The following is a 14343-nucleotide window of genomic DNA, read 5'->3' as shown; positions in this document are numbered from 1 at the left end:
GTGGAGTACATCAGGATATATGTAATATGTGCGGGTAGATCAGGGTATATGTAGGCTGGGCGGAGTACATCAGTGTATATGTAAGCTGGGCGGCGTACATCAGGATATATGTAATATGTGCGGGTAGATCAGGGTATATGTAAGCTGGGCGGAGTACATCAGGGTATATGTAATATGTGCGGGTAGATCAGGGTATATGTAAGCTGGGCGGAGTACATCAGTGTATATGTAAGCTGGGTGGAGTACATCAGGGTATATGTAATATGTGCGGGTAGATCAGGGTATATGTAAGCTGGGCTGAGTACATCAGGCTATATGTAAACTGTGAGGAGTACATCAGGGTATATGTAATATGTGCGGGTAGATCAGGGTATATGTAAGCTGGGCGGAGTACATCAGTGTATATGTAAGCTGGGTGGAGTACATCAGGATATATGTAATATGTGCGGGTAGATCAGGGTATATGTAGGCTGGGCGGAGTACATCAGTGTATATGTAAGCTGGGCGGCGTACATCAGGATATATGTAATATGTGCGGGTAGATCAGGGTATATGTAAGCTGGGCGGAGTACATCAGTGTATATGTAAGCTGGGCGGAGTACATCAGGGTATATGTAAGCTGGGCGGAGTGCATCAGGCAGACCTCCCAACCGTCCCGAATCCGGCGGGACAGTCCCGGTATTTGACTTCTGTCCCGCCGTCCCGGTGGTCTGAGAAATGTCCCACCCTGCCCCCGACTCCCCCTGTTGCCAGCCACGCCCCCCTGCAACGACGACGCTGCCTGCACAGAGTCTGCTTGGAGCAAGGGAACAGAGTGCAGCAGACACACTAAAGCGGAACGCTGGAGGGGAGAAGAACGAAGCCACAGGACAGGGGTGACTGGTGAGTACACAGATTAAACTATTTAGTGCCTGGGAACACTAGCATTTATAAAATCATAAAATAAATTACATTATTTTATGGTTTTAGAAAATATTGTGTCTCCAGGCACATTCTTTTTGCAGCTCCCGCCCCCCCTCCCCCCCCCCCGTGCTCCTCCCCCTTCTCTGGACTGCTGTAACTTCTGGCAGGAGAGGGAGAGTAGTGATAATAAAAAATACCCACACTTCTCCATTAAACATCTATCTAATCTATATGTCTATCTATCTATCTATCTATCTATCTATCTATCTATCTATCTATCTATCTATCTATCTATCTATCTATCTCATATCTATCAATCTATCTATCTATCTATCTATCTATCTATCTATCTATCTATCTATCTATCTATCTATCTCATATCTATCTATCTATCTTATCTATCTTATCTATCTATCTATCTATCTATCTATCTATCTATCTATCTATCTATCTATCTATCTATCTATCTATCTATCTATCTATCTCTATCTATCTATCTATCTATCTATCTATCTATCTATCTATCTATCTATCTATCTATCTATCTATCTATCTTTCTTTCTATCTATCTATCTATCTATCTATCTATCTATCTATCTATCTATCTATCTATCTATCTATCTATCTATCTATCTCATATCTATCAATCTATCTATCTATCTATCTATCTATCTATCTATCTATCTATCTAGCTATCTATCTATCTATCTATCTATCTATCTATCTATCTATCTATCTATCTATCTATCTATCTATCTATCTCATATCTATCTATCTATCTATCTATCTATCTATCTATCTATCTATCTATCTATCTATCTATCTATCTATCTATCTCATATCTATCAATCTATCTATCTATCTATCTATCTATCTATCTATCTATCTATCTATCTATCTATCTATCTATCATCTATCTATCTATCTATCTATCTATCTATCTATCTATCTATCTATCTATCTATCTATCTATCTATCTATCTATCTCATATCATATCTATCTATCTATCTATCTATCTATCTATCTATCTATCTATCTATCTATCTATCTATCTATCTATCTATCTATCTATCATCTATCTATCATCTATCTATCTATCTATCTATCTATCTATCTATCTATCTATCTATCTATCTATCTATCTATCTATCTATCTCATATCATATCTATCTATCTATCTATCTATCTATCTATCTATCTATCTATCTATCTATCTATCTATCTATCTATCTATCTATCTATCTATCTATCTATCTATCTATCTATCATCTAATCTATCTACAAAAATAGAATCCTGCAGCACAGGCTTAAATGAAAGAGGGTGCAAGCCTTAGGGAACAGATCACTGTCCCTATAGACAAAAAGCAGTAAATAGAACAGACACGAAGCAGCTGAGCGCTCACACGAATGCTTCAGCGTCTTCGTTTTAGCGATTGGTGGGGGTCTCAGTGCTCGGACCCCCACCAATGCAAACTTCTGACATGTCACTATGACACGTCAGAAGTTTGTTAAACGTTTACCAAACACTTTAAGTATAAAAATGCCTAAATGGATGCTCCATATGGAGTTAAAAGGGTTATCCAGTCCCTAAAAATGCATGACCTATCCTCAGGATAGGCCATCAAAAGATGATGGGTCGGGGTCCGACTTCCGGGACCCCCTGCCGATCAGCATTTTTGAAGGGGGTGCAGCGCTCGTATGAGTATTCAGTATTGCCGCCTTCTAACATTGAAGTGAATTGGGAGAACAGGCTGAAATACCTGTGAATCGCCGCTGCATCTGTGTCGGAGATTCACAGTGAGCAAGAAAAAACGAAGGGGAAGCAGTGTTCGTACGAGCACTGCGGCCCCTTCAAAACAGCTGATCGGCGGGGGTCGCAGGAGTCGGACCCCGAGCCATTAGCTATAGATGGCCTATCCTGTGAATAGGCCATCAATTTTTAGGGATTGCAAAACCCCTTTAAAGGGGTTTTCCCACAACCACATGTATCCCCTATCCACAGAATAGGGGATACATGTGTGTTCGCTGAGGGTCTGACCACTGGGACTCCCGGCGATGAGATCGGGGGACCGAAATTCCCCCGAAGTGCTCCATGAGAATGGAGCACTAGTGCACTTGCTTGACCATTGCTTTATTAATTTCTATGGAGCTGCCGGAGATAGTGGTCTATGAACAAAGGAACGGGGAGTGGGAAAAGTAGTGTGTTACATCAATGTTAAAAATAAAAAATACTTTATTGAATAATTAGTAAAAACAATGTTAGATGAAAAAATGATGACGTTGTGCCAAAGTCCCCTAGATTGGCACACTAAGACAATATTATGTCTAAATTAATTGCTCCGTACTGTTCAAATAACAATTTGATTTAATCATTTATCTGGCAGAATATCTGCCCTGGTCAGGGACTTAAGCACGTCAATACCGCATGTTGGGCTGCAGACTCGGTCACAATACATGGAGGGACGGAGCTGAGCTATGCTTGAGTTGCGAGCACACTCAAACAGCTGATCGCGGCTCACCTCCTCTCAACCCTTCCCATGTGTATGTGACTGACTTCGGCAGCCTGATCTGCACAAAGTAAACACACCTGGATTTAGTGATACAACTGCCTGACAGGCAGAATACTAATGGTTACGTGGGACTGGAGATCACTGTGTGAGCACACTATCTGATCAGTTACTCCTCCTGCAGAGTTGTCCTCACGGAGCAGTTACAGCTCTGCTATGTCAAGCTTATACATAGAGGACTAGCTAGCACGCAACAGTCTCAACTCTGCTGTGCCGTGTCTACTTGCATAGGACACATGCACATACAACCCATATGGTTGTATTGATACAGGGATTTCTCCACCGCAGGGCTTTAATCACAGCCCGTTGGAGGAACCTTTAGTGTCATATGCAGGTTGACTGTCTCGTCATTGATACTGAGGGGGACAGCCATTTGCTAATATTTAACACTTTAATCTCTGGATCAGGGACTACTACAGAGCCTCCTCGCATATACACAGGGGGAGGCTAGACACATATATCTTTAATAAAACGGAGCAATTAATTTAGACATAATATTGTCTTAGTGTGCCAATCTAGGGGACTTTGGCACAACGTCATCATTTTTTCATCTAACATTGTTTTTAATAATTATTCAATAAAGTATTTTTTATTTTTAACATTGATGTAACACACTACTTTTCCCACTCCCCGTTCCTTTGTTCATATATCGATAATTGGTGGTGTACACCTAGTGTGAATTACTCCAACATATTATATATAAAATTGTAAGAGGGTAATACCTATCTAAATATATCACGGAGATAGTGGTCCCCTAAGTCCCTAGAAATGAATGGACCGCTGGCCACTTCGGCTGACTTTCAGTCCCCAGTTCTCATCTCTGGGGGCCCCAGTGGTCGGACCCCCAGCGATCACACATATATCCCCTATCCTGTGGATAGGGGATACATGTGTTTGTGCGGAAAACCCTTTTAATTTGTAATATATGACATTTCAGAAGTTCATTGATGTCTAGTTTCTATTGCATCGCAGGGAAGAAGACAGAAGACTGCTGGAGGTAAGTTTAATATTTTTTATTTTTCAAATTACTAACTTTATTTTTATTTTTTTTGTTTTGCAGGTTCCGCTGGACCGTTTTAACTAGGGCGTAGATTCGTTGTACTACTTCGATGATCTACATATTTTTTTTATGTGGGGAAGTTCTTATTTCAATAAAAAAATAAATTCTTACGTGTCTGTTTTCTTTAATACTTTAATAGTGCCTTAGTAATGGCAGCAGTCTGATTGACAACGTCCATTACTAAGGTGGGGCTTAATGTTTGCTAGTAAAATGGCTGCAACTAACCCCCCATTATTACCCCTGTACCCACCGCCACCAGGGGTGCTGGGAAGAGCCGGGTGCGATCCAGTACCAGACCAACTGTAGTGATGGTCGGGCACTGGGCAGCAGCAGGCTGGTATTATGAGGCTGGAAAGGGCCAAAAACCTTGGCCTTTCCCACCCTTGTAATGCTAGGCTGCTGCTGTGTTGTATCTGGCTAGTTAGGGAAAATGGGGGGGACCCCAGGTCGATTTAAAAAAAAAAAAGAAAACAACATTGCTTTCCCCCCATTTTCCTAACCAGCCAGATACAACACAGCAGCAGCAGGCTAGCATTACTAGGGTGGGAAGGGCCACAGTTTCTGGCCTTTCATAGCCTAATAATATCAGCCTGCAGCAACCCCAGTGTCCGGCCATCACTACAGATGGTCGGGTACTGGATCGTACCCGGTTCTTCCCGACACCCCTGGTGGTGATGGGCACCAGGGTAATATAGGGGGTTAGTTGCAGCCTTTTTACTGGCTCACACTAAGCCCCGCCTTAGTAATGGACGCAGTCAATCAGACAACTGCCATTACCAAGGCGCTAATAAAGGATTAAAAAAAACAAACACATAAGAAAATATTTTTTTTATTGAAATAAGAACTCCCCCACACAACCCTCTTTGACCATTTTATTTTAAAAAAAACGGAGATCATCGCGGTAGTCCAAATGGTCCAGCGGAACCTGCAAAACAAAATAATAAGGTTCGTAATATGAAGAATAAAAATACTTCTCCTCACCTCTAGCGACTTCTGTCTTCTTCCCTTCGCTGCGATATATACTAGACGTCAATGAAAAATAATTCCCCTTCATGTAACTCTGCTACCTGTCAGCTGAAAAGTCATCCACCACAGGGAAAAAAATGTCCCCACCATGTCTGATTGCCCAGTGTTTCTTTGTGGTACTCCGCCATGGGCAAACATTTTTCCCTCTGGCAGATGATTTTTCCATTGACAGGTAGCAGAGTTATACAACAGGAAAACCAATTCCCCATCATGTAACTCTGCTACCTGTTAACTGAAAAGTCATCCACCACAGGGTCTCCCTCTTGACTTTCATTGTTCTCAGCCTTTTGGTTTGTCCTGCAGCTGCTGCCGTGATGAGCAAATGTTATACCCAAGATAGGAAAAGTAACATAAAGACGATATAACCGGATCCATAATATCTGTAATATCCAGACAGTCCAGAGATCCGCAGTGACAATGTACGCGTGTTATTTGCAGAAGCATCTGGCCGTGATTTGATGTGTCTATGCGGGATATTGGGCGTGGTTAGGGGGCGTGGCTTAAAAATGTCCCTCTTTTCCGAATTCAAAAGTTGGGAGGTATGCATCAGGGTATATGTAAGCTGTGCGGAGTACATCAGGTCATAATAGGATGATGTAATAATGGATGTAATAATGGGGAGAATGAATAATCCATGGATTGGTGTGGTACGCTTTGAACCAATCCTTTATACACAGGCCGGGTTTATTGGGTATTATGCAAAATATCTGCGCTCCAGTGTTGCCTAATGTTTGACTTCTTCATTAGCCCTATAAGATGCACAAGGCCCTAAAGTTTCCTCATCTCCGCTGCATCTACAGGGTCCACCTGTGGGGTCCAGCAAATGACTGTAGTTTCTATTGGTACCACTTTGCGTTACTTGCAACTTTTTGATCACTTTTTATTACATTTTTTTTGAGACAAGATGACGAAAAAAGAAAATGCTGTCATTTATTAAAAATTTGTACGGTGTTCACCGTGCGCTAAAAATAATGTGAAATTTTTATAGATCAGGCCGTTCCGAACGCGGCGATACCTATTATGTATCGTTTTTTTTTCAGTGATTGGTGAGGATCACCTATCTCACAGGGATGTATTAGGTCAGGGAGACCACATTGGTGTTCACCACCAAGCAAAGCTAAATTGAGTCAGGAATTGGGGAAGTCAAACACAATCATTTAATACAATACCTTACTACATCATTTGTGGCCAAGGGTATGTGAGTTTGGGGGTCACTCACACATACCAGTTTGCACCATTGGATTTTAAACAATTTTAATGCAGATCAATAAAAGTTAATTATTAATTTACCCACAGACCACATTCTTTCCCCCTTCCCCAATTCCTGACTCAATTTAGTTTTTTTTTCATGTTTTCATTTTTTTTCTAATAATAAAGGAGTTGATCAGGGAGACAGGGCAAGTGTTGTTTTTATTATTTATTTATTATTTATATATTTTTCTTTCACATTTTTTTTACAATTTTTTACTTTTTCTTTTACACTGACCTGGGAGCATGAAGATCTGGTCTTCTGATCCCCGATACAATACAATACTTATGTAGTGCAGTGTATTGTAACTGTCATTCATCAACTGACAGTTAGCGTATTAGGTCCTGCCGTACCTGGGCAACCAGGAAGCCTAGCAACGGCTTCCTGGTAACCCGGGGTTACAGAGGGAGCTCCCTCCCTCTGTAAACCACTTCAATGCGGCGGACGTCATTGACAGCCGCATTGAAGGGGTTAAATTGCTGCGATCGGCGGTAACAGCCATTGCAGCCATCGCAGCGGCATGTCAGCTGTGTATAACAGCTGACAGCCGCTGAAGATAAAGCGCGCACAGCTCCTGTGCTCGCTTTATCTGCAGGGCGTGACTATACGCCCGTGTGCGGGAACTCACTTGGTTTCTGGACGTACAGTCACGCCCAATCGCGGGAAGGGGTTAAGAACTTTAAGGTGTAAACCATCTGGTCCCGGGGCCTTGTGTACATTTATTTTGTTTAATTTAGCTTGCACCATCTCTACATTCATCAAATTCAGTATATTAACCCCTTCCCGACATTTGCCGTACATGTACGTCATGGAAAGCATTGACTTCCCGCATCTTGCCGTACATGTACGCCGAATGTTTGGGACCGGCTCAGAAGCTGAGCCGGTGCCATCATCACCGGATCTCAGCTGTATCTTACAGCTGACATCCGGCTGTAACGGCGGGGACCGAAATTAGCTTCGATCCCCGCCATTAACCCCTTAAGTGCAGCGCTCAAACGCGATCGCTGCACTTAAGGTGTTTGCAGCTCATCGGAACCCCAGTAATGAAATTGCCGGGGTTCCGGTGGCTGCAATGGCAACCGGAGGCCTAATACTGGCCTCCCGGTCTGCCTAGCACCGAAGCCGGTCAAGATCCGCCCGGCGGCGGAGCCTGATCGGCTTCCGTAGCTGCCGGCAAGATAGCGCCGGGTCAGGAGCTGATCCGGCGTCATCAGCGGTGGAAGTCAGCTGTACTGTACAGCTGACATCCACCTGTAACGGCAGGAACCGGAGCTAGCTCCGATCCCTGCCATTAACCCCTTCGATGCAGCAATCGAAAGCGATTGCTGCATCGTAGCGGTTACTAGCAGATCGCCAGCCCTGACAGGCAATCGGGACTGGCGACTGCTGTTATGGCAACAGGAGACACAATGGTCTCCTGCTCTGCCATTACGGAAGCCGATTTAGGCCCCGCCGGGAGGCGAAGCCTAATCGGCTTGCTGTCAGTGAATGACTGACAGATCTAATACATTGCACTACATAGGTAGTGCAATGTATTAGAAAAAAAAAAATATGACCGTTGGACCTTCAAGTCCCCTAGTGGGACTTGAGAAAAAGTGTAAAAAAAGTATAAAAAAGTGTAAAAAAAAGTGCAAATAATATAAGTTTGAAAACAATAAAAGTTTCAAGTAATCAAATAAAACACAATCCCCCTTTTACTCTTATCAAGTCCTTTATTATTGAAAAATAATAATAAACCATATGTATTTGGTATCGCCGCGACCGTAACGACCTGAGGTATCAAAATATTATATTATTTATTGCACGCGGTGAACAGCGTAAAAAAAAACGTAAAAAACGTTACCAGAGTTTCTGTTTTTTAGTCACTTTGCCCTACAAATGTTAGAATAAAAAGTGATCAAAAAGTCGCACGTATCCAAAAATGGTACCTATAAAAACTATAGCTCGTCCCGCAAAAAACAAGCCCTCATACACCTCCGTCGACAAAAAAAATAAAAAGTTATGGTTCTCATAACTTGGCGACAGAAAAAAAATACATTCTTTTTACAAAAGTAATTTTATTGTGCAAAAAGTTGTAAAACATAAAAAAGTGCTATAAATTAGGTATCGCCGGAATCGTACTGACCCGCAGAATAAAGTTAATATGTAATTTATAACGCATGGTGAACGCTGTATAAAAAAACCCGAAAAAAGCTGTGCCAGAATTGCGTTTTTTTGTTTACCTGGCATCCCAAAAAATAGGATAAAAGGTGATCAAAAAGTTGCATGTACCCCAAAATGGTACCAATAATAACTACAGCTCGTCCCGCAACAAACCAGCCCTCATACCGCTACGTCTATGAAAAATAAAATGAGTTATGGCTCCAATAAGTCAGGAAATAAAAAAATATGCAGTTGTGCCCGAGGGGAACATTTCTTCTGTTTGAAGAGGCGATTTATCAAGGACCTAAAATTAGGGAACCAGGAAAGGGAGGGCCCAAACATATCCGCTGGAAGCGACGGTGCCCGTATTACACCAGGACAACACTTCCTAGCAAAATTCCCCAAACTACAAAGGCGCGGAGTATGGACCAAAAGAGGCATAAGAAAGGACGCCATTTATCAGTGCGACACTGGCCTGTGCGGAAATGATTGTGTCACAGCGTAACACACATCTATGGATTATTTTATTGTTTTTTTTTACCCCATTATTATACCACCTGACTATGCCCCTTATATACTCCGCCCGGCTTACATATGCCCTACATTATAAACGGAAACACCAGTAAGACTCCAAACAAAACTACTACCAAGCAAAATCCACGCTCCAAAAGCCAAATGGCGTTTCCTCCCATCTGAACCCTACAGCGTGCCCAAACAGCAGTTTCCTTCCACATATATGGCACTGTCATACCCGGGAGAACCCTTTTAGCAATTTTTGGGGTGTGTGTCTCCAGTGGCATAAGCTGGGCACGACATATTTGCCACTGAATGGCATATCTAGGGAAAAATATAAATTTTAAATTTGCACCATCCACCGCACATTCATTTATGGAAAAGACCTGTGGGGTGAAAATGCTCACTACACCCCTTAATAAATGCCTTGAGGGGTGCAGTTTCCATAATGGGGTCACTTCCCAGGGGTTTATTTTTATTATTTCACATCTGAGCCTCTGCAGTTGTGAACCAATACTTTGTAAATCGCCAAATTAGGCCTCAATTTTACATGGTACGCTTTAACTCCTGAGCCTGGTCGACTGTCCAGGCAAGAGATTAGGGCCACATGTAGGGTGTTTCTAAAACCAGGAAACCCAGCATAATAATTAGAGAGCTGTCTTGTTATGGTGGCACAAGCCGGGTACCACATATTGTCCACATATCTGTGGAAAAAATCCCATTTTCACTCTGCAACATCGAGTTCACACTAATTTCTACAAAACATCTGCAGGATTAACATGCTCACTACACCCCTAGGTAAATGCATTGAGGGGTGTAGTTTCCAAAATTGGGTCACTTCTGGGGGGTTTCCACTGTTTTGGGCCCACAGGCGCCCAGAAACCAATCCAGCAACATCTGCACTCCAAATGGCGGTCCTTCCCTTCTGAGTCCTGCCGTGTGCCCAAACAGCAGTTTATGACCACATATGGGGTATTGCCGTACTCGGGAGAAATTGCTTTACAAATGTTGGGTTCTTTTTTTTCCTTTATTTGTTGCGAAAATGAAAAAAATTGCGCTAAAGCTACGTCTTATTGAAGAAAAAGGATTGTTTTTATTTTCACTGCCCAATTCTAATAAATTCTATGAAACATCTGTGGGGTCAAAATGCTCACTACGCCCCTAGATGAATTCCTCAAGAGGTGTAGTTTCCTAAATGGTGTCACTTTTTGGGCGTTTTCATTGTTTTTTCCCCTCAGGGGCTTTGCAAATGTGACATGGCCGCCGCAACCCATTCCTGCTCAATGTGATCTCCAAAAGCCAAATAGCGCTCTTTCCCTTCTAAGCCAAGCCGTGTCTCCAAACAGCCGTTTATTACCACATGTGGGGCATTGTTTTACTCGGGAGAAATTGCTTTACAAATTTTGTGGTGCTTTTTCTCCTTCAGTCCTTCTGGAAATTAGTAAAAATAAGCTAAACCTACATTTTCTTTGAAAAAATGTTGATTTTTATTTTCAGGGCATACTTCCAATAATTTCTGCAAAAAACCTGTGGGGTCAAATCGCTCACTATACCCCTAGATAATTTCCTCAATGGGTGTAGTCTCCAAAATGGGGTCACTTGTGGGGGGTTTCCACTGTTTTGTCTCCTCAGGGACTTCGTAAATGTGACATGGCCTCCGCAAACCATTCCTGCTAAATTTGAACTCCAAAAGCCAAATAGCGCTCTTTCCCTTCTCAGCCCTGCCGTGTCTCCAAACAACCGTTTATTACCACATGTGGGGTATTGTTTTACTCGGGAGAGATTGGTTTACAAATTTTACGGTGCTTTTTCTCCTTCAGTCCTTGTGGAAATGAGAAAAAATTAGCTAAACCTACATTTTCTTTGAAAAAATTTAGATTGTAATTTTCAGGGCCTATTTCCAATAATTTATGCAAAAAACCTGTTGGGTCAAAACGCTCACTATACCCCTAGATAATTTCCTCAATGGGTGTAGTTTCCAAAATGGGGTCACTTGTGGGGGGTTTCCACTGTTTTGTCCCCTCAGGGGCTTTGTAAATGTGACATGGCCTCCGCAAACCATTCCTGCTAAACTTGAGCTCCAAAAGCCAAATAGCGCTCTTTCCCTTCTCAGCCCTGCCGTGTCTCCAAACAACCGTTTATTACCACATGTGGGGTATTGTTTTACTCGGGAGAAATTGCTTTACAAATTTTACGGTGCTTTTTCTCCTTTAGTCCTTGTGGAAATGAGAAAAAAAATCGCTAAACCTACATTTTCTTTGAAGAAATGTTGATTTTAATTTTCACGGCCTACTTCCAATAATTTCTGTAAAAAACCTGTGCGGTCAAAATGCTCACTGTACCCCTAGATAATTTCCTTGAGGTGTGTAGTTTCCCAGATGGGGTCACTTTTGGGGGATTTTGACTGTTTTGGCACCGCAAGAGCCCTTCAAACCTGACATGGTGCCTAAAATTTATTCTAAGGGTATGTTCACACGGCCTATTTACGGACGTAAATCGGGCGTTTTTGCCCCGAATTACGCCCGAAAATAGCGCCTCAATAGCGCTGACAAACATCTGCCCATTGAAAGCAATGGGCAGACGTTTGTCTGTTCACACGAGGCGTATATTTACGCGCCGCTGTCAAATGACGGCGCGCAAATAGACGCCCGCGTCAAAGAAGTGACCTGTCACTTCTTTGGCCGTAATTGGAGCCGCTATTCATTGACTCCAATGAATAGCAGCGCTAATTACGGCCGTAATTGACGCGGCGTTCAAGCGCCTGCACATGCCGGTACGGCTGAAATTACGGGGATGTTTTCAGGCTGAAACATCCCCGTAATTTCAGCCGTTACGGACCCCCGCCGTGTGAACATACCCTAACTAAAATAAGGCCCCAAAATCCACTAGGTGTTCCTTTGCTTCTGAGGCCGGTGCTTCAGTCCAGTAGCATGCTAGGGCCACATGTGGGATATTTCCTAAAACTGCAGAAACTGGGCAACAAATATTGAGTTGCATTTCTCTGGTAAAACCTTCTGTGTTATAAAAAAAATTGTACTAAAAATTTATTTCTGCAAAAAAATATGAAATTTGTAAATTTCACCTCTACTTTGCTTTAATTCCTGTGACATGTGTAAAGGGTTAAGACATTTTCTAAATGCTGTTTTGAATACTTTGAGGGGTGAAGTTTTTAAAATGGGGTGACTTTTTGGGGGTTTCTAATATATAAGGCCCTCAAAGCCACTTCAGAACTGAACTGGCCCCTGTAAAAATGGCCTTTTGAAATTTTCATGAAAATGTGAGAAATTGCTGCTAAAGTTCTAAGCCTTGTAACGTCATAGAAAAATAAAAGGATGTTCAAAAAATGATGCCAATCTAAAGTAGACATATGGGGGATGTTAATTAGCAACAATTTTGTGTGGTATAACTGCCTGTCTTACAAGCAGATACATTTAAATTGAGAAAAATGCTAATTTTTGCAATTTTTCACTAAATTTTTGTGTTTTTCACAATTAAATACTGAACATATCGAGCAAATTTTGACAGTAACTTAAAGTCCAATGTGTCACGAGAAAACAATCTCAGAATCGCTTGGATAGGTGAAAGCATTCCGGAGTTATTACCACATAAAGTGACACATGTCAGATTTGAAATATGAGGCTCGGTCAGGAAGGTCAAAAGTGGCTAAAGAGGGAAGGGGTTAACTGATATATTAACAACATTTGCTCTTTCTTCTGTTGTATATACAGAACTAAAGAACCCATTTAGTAACTCTGCCTTCTCTTGATCCCCTGTGACCAACTCCCCATTACCACTATCTAGGGGTCCTACATGTTCAGACCTTGGCTTTTTTGCATTTATATACTTGAAGAATTTTTTGGGATTTATTTTACTATCCTTGGCCACCTGCCTTTTATGTTGTATTTTTGCTGATTTTATTACCTTTTTACAACTTTTATTAAGCTGTTTATAATTTACAAAGGCTACAGCTGTACCCTCAGATTTCTATTTTTCAAATGCCCTTTTTTTGTCATGTATTGCCTTTTTTACAGAAGTTGATTCCCCTTGATTAAGGGACAGCAGTGAAGCAGCTGCAGAGAATGTTCGGCCCGGTTCTTCAAACACTGTACAGAAAGTCTCTAGAAACAGTTGTAAATCAGAGCATTCCGGACCCTCTCGTTCCAATATGGGGTTCGCTCATGCCAGGGCTTTGCCAGAGAGGAGGGAGATAATAAAAGCGATATTGGCCTCATCAGAGGGGAAGAGATGAGTTTGTAACTTGAAGTGGATCGTACACTGGTTGATGAAGCCGCTACAGGTTTTAAGATTCCCATCATAGCGGGGAGGTGGAGGCAATGAAATTGCAGAATCAGGACAGGCAGTAGGGTTAGACGGTGGTGGAGTAGCAGAAGCAGCCATAGGAGGAACAGAAGGAAGATCCAAACAGGTAATTATGGAGTTTACAGCCCGTAGGAGCTGATTCTGGCGTGCACGGAGGTCACGCATGTCCGCTTGCAACATCTGAATTGCGGTTTTCGGTTGACCAGTGGGACCCATTGCCCGAGCGTACTGTTATGACTATGGGGTATGTACCGGAATATGTACCGGAGTAGCAGCTGGCCAAGCAATATTCAAAGATAGTCTTTAGGACAAGTGTACCTGGATAGATTTGGCAGACACTTGGCTTGGCAGACACTTGGCACAGATGACTCGACTCCGACATTAGACTTCGCACTGGAACAAACATAATTACTGGATACAGGATACGGGAACACAGGATACAGGATACAACTAAGGGACCATTTGTAAACGAACATGGGAAGACACAACAATGATCAGGCATTGTGGAAATGGGCAGAGTCCTTTTTATAATCCAGGGTGCGTTGGGATTGGGCAGGGAGTA

Source organism: Rhinoderma darwinii, chromosome 2 (assembly GCF_050947455.1).
Source record: "Rhinoderma darwinii isolate aRhiDar2 chromosome 2, aRhiDar2.hap1, whole genome shotgun sequence".
Classification (NCBI taxonomy): Eukaryota; Metazoa; Chordata; class Amphibia; order Anura; family Rhinodermatidae; genus Rhinoderma; species Rhinoderma darwinii.
The sequence above is the reverse complement of the archived record's forward strand: the minus strand, read 5'-3'. Positions refer to the sequence as shown.